Here is a 2,605-nt window from a genome sequence, read left to right on the forward strand (position 1 = left end):
GAGAGTCTTTCAGAGAGTCACAATTCTGTAGTTCGGCCAGTTCCATTTGGTAAATTGGATCAACAATTTCAATGTCAACAGAAAAAGGGTTGGGAAAAGCTGCATGTCCTGTTCATGTAGATGATGTGAAGGCTGCAGCACATGAGAGGCCATGATAAGTACACTGGTGAGGGGAAGAAGGTGGTCAGCAATATTGAGGAACATTTTTAAAGTAATTTCTCAGTTTATTTATATGGTTTATTCAAAGAGTTACAAGCTGTCTGTTATGAAAAGGCAATTGCATTGAATGTTCTTGTTTTGAACATTGAACACTTGTTTTCAGGGAGAACCTTTTCTTCCATGGAAAAGCATGTAGAGAGGAAAACACCCTTCTCATACTGTCATTACATCCTGTTGTGGCCCAGCAGGAGCTGTTGGAGCTGCCGATGGACTCCGATAGCAAGGACCCATATGAGTCTGCTATGAAAGATGTGGAGGACCCTGGGCAGGGTTCCGACTCAGAGCAGGGACCAGAGAGGCTGGTTGGCCACCAGGAGGCGCCTGAGGCATGGAGCAGTGGGGAAGATCAAAGGGAGTTTGTCCCTGATGCCAGGCAATGGAGGGCGGAGAAACAGAGGCAGCAGTTATGGAGACAGACTCATAAGAGAGAATCAAGCCCAGGTGGTTGTGGCTTGGCCCCTCCCAAGAGAGTATATAAGAAGAGACTTTGGGAGGAGTACTTTTGCAGGACACAACCATTCGTAATAATCTGGAGAACTCCTTGTCTGGTCTGCCTTGTGTTCCCGTGTCTGTTGGAGTCTGGGTTGCTGCCAACATCTTGCCAGTGAATCGTGTCTGGGCTTTCAGCCAATAGGATTATAATTGCTGTGAATAAAGAGTGGCAAACAGCTAAGCCTGTGTCTGCGTTCATTACTGGATGGAGGGGGACCAGAACAGATCCGTATCTTCAAAATGCATTTCCAAAAACTAGAGATCTCTGCTAACAGATGTTTCTGTGTGGGTGACAGAAATTAAGATGGAATATTGGAAAGTTTCAAAAGAAAGAATAAAATCATGCATTGTTCATGTGAGTGTGTGTATAATTGTGAGGAGAACAGAAGGAAAACTAAGTGAGATTTAAAATTATTGAGTGGCTATAAAGAGGTCTCCTTTCTTCTTTAAGTTACTTTAAGTAAAATCAAGGATTAGGGAAGAGCATTTACCAATTCTGCTGTTTGCCTTGCAAATTAGGTCCAGAAATTCCTCTGGAAAAGATACATTACCAAATTTACATCACTTGTTGTGATTTTTATATTAAGGCATATTTAGCAGATGGAAGCATTGCCAGGATTGTATTAATAATCTACATTAAGAAATTCTTTGTTAAGACTTCATATGTTTTCCCTGAAATGTAGTCATTTTGCTTGTTTATTCTGAAGCTAAAGAAAAAGATATTTACTGGAAGCCCAGTTCTCTTCCAAATACTTTTTTCACAGCATATTTTACATCTTTATTCCTCAGACGGTAGAGCAATGGATTCAACAGGGGTATTATTACTGTGTAGAACACAGATGCTGTTTTGTCACTGTCAAGGGAATAGCTAGAAGTGGGCCGGAAGTACATGAAGAGAATAGTTCCATGATATATGGCCACTGCTGTGGGATGGGATGCACAGGTAGAAAATGCTTTATGCCTCCCTTCTGTGGAGTGAATCCTTAGAACTGCAGTAATAATGAATATTTAAGAGGTAATAATGATCAGCAAGGTGCTCATTTCAAACAAACTGCCAAAAACGAACATCAGCATCACATTCATAGAGACGACATTGCAAGTCAGTTTCAAAAACGGGGTGACATCGCAAAAAAGTGATTGATGCTGCTGGACCCACAAAAGGACAACCTTAACAAACTGCAAGTGTGAATCATAGAGTTTACAACTCCCCATAGATATGAGCCAGCTGTCAATCCAGAACAAAGCCTCTTAGTCATCAAAGGGTTGCAGATGGCCACATAGCGATCGTATGCCATTGCAGCCAATAGGAAGAACTCAGTTGTGACAAATATTGCAAAGAAACAATACTGTTTGATACAGGAAGCATAATATATGGTTTTCTTTCCCACTAAAAAGGTCACTAGTATTATAGGTGTGATGGTGGTGGAATAACAGCCATCTAAAAAGGATAGGCTGCTAATAAAGAAGTACATGGGGGTATGTAACTGGGGAACAATCCAAATTAATAAAACCATCTCAAGATTCCCCAGCAGAGTGGCAATATAGACAATTAAAAATGTTGCAAAAAGCAATTGATGCATTTCCAGGTGTTCTGTGAGTCCAAAAAGAATGAAGTTGGTCACCAAAGTGTAATTTGTTCCAGGCATTGGATTAATTCCCTTTTTTTCTGGGGGGGGGGGGGGAGGGACAAGAAAAATGTTTCTTAAAAAAAACACAGGTTACAGAGCTCTGAGCTGATAGCTTCAATTTTCCCTTTCTCCTGAACATGTTTTGTGATGAGAGAGTGTTAATTGATGAATTAGGGTAGGGAAAGAAGATTGTAGTTTTCCTCTTTTTACTATGCCTTTATTCTGCTTGCAAGTAGAGGGATCTTGTTTTTTTTGAAGAGGACATC

At 40.7% G+C, this 2,605-nt stretch overlaps 1 pseudogene; it reads right to left on the reverse strand.

The window, feature by feature from the left end:
- Window positions 1–1,434: 1,434 nt before the first annotated feature.
- LOC106543791 (olfactory receptor 5J3-like) lies at window positions 1,435–2,360 on the reverse strand (annotated as a pseudogene).
- Between the last annotated feature and the right edge of the window lie 245 nt (window positions 2,361–2,605).

This window comes from Thamnophis sirtalis, unplaced genomic scaffold (genome assembly GCF_051295495.1).
Source record: "Thamnophis sirtalis isolate CommonGarterSnake01/CBP01778 unplaced genomic scaffold, rThaSir2_p1.2 scaffold_1, whole genome shotgun sequence".
Taxonomy (NCBI): Eukaryota; Metazoa; Chordata; class Lepidosauria; order Squamata; family Natricidae; genus Thamnophis; species Thamnophis sirtalis.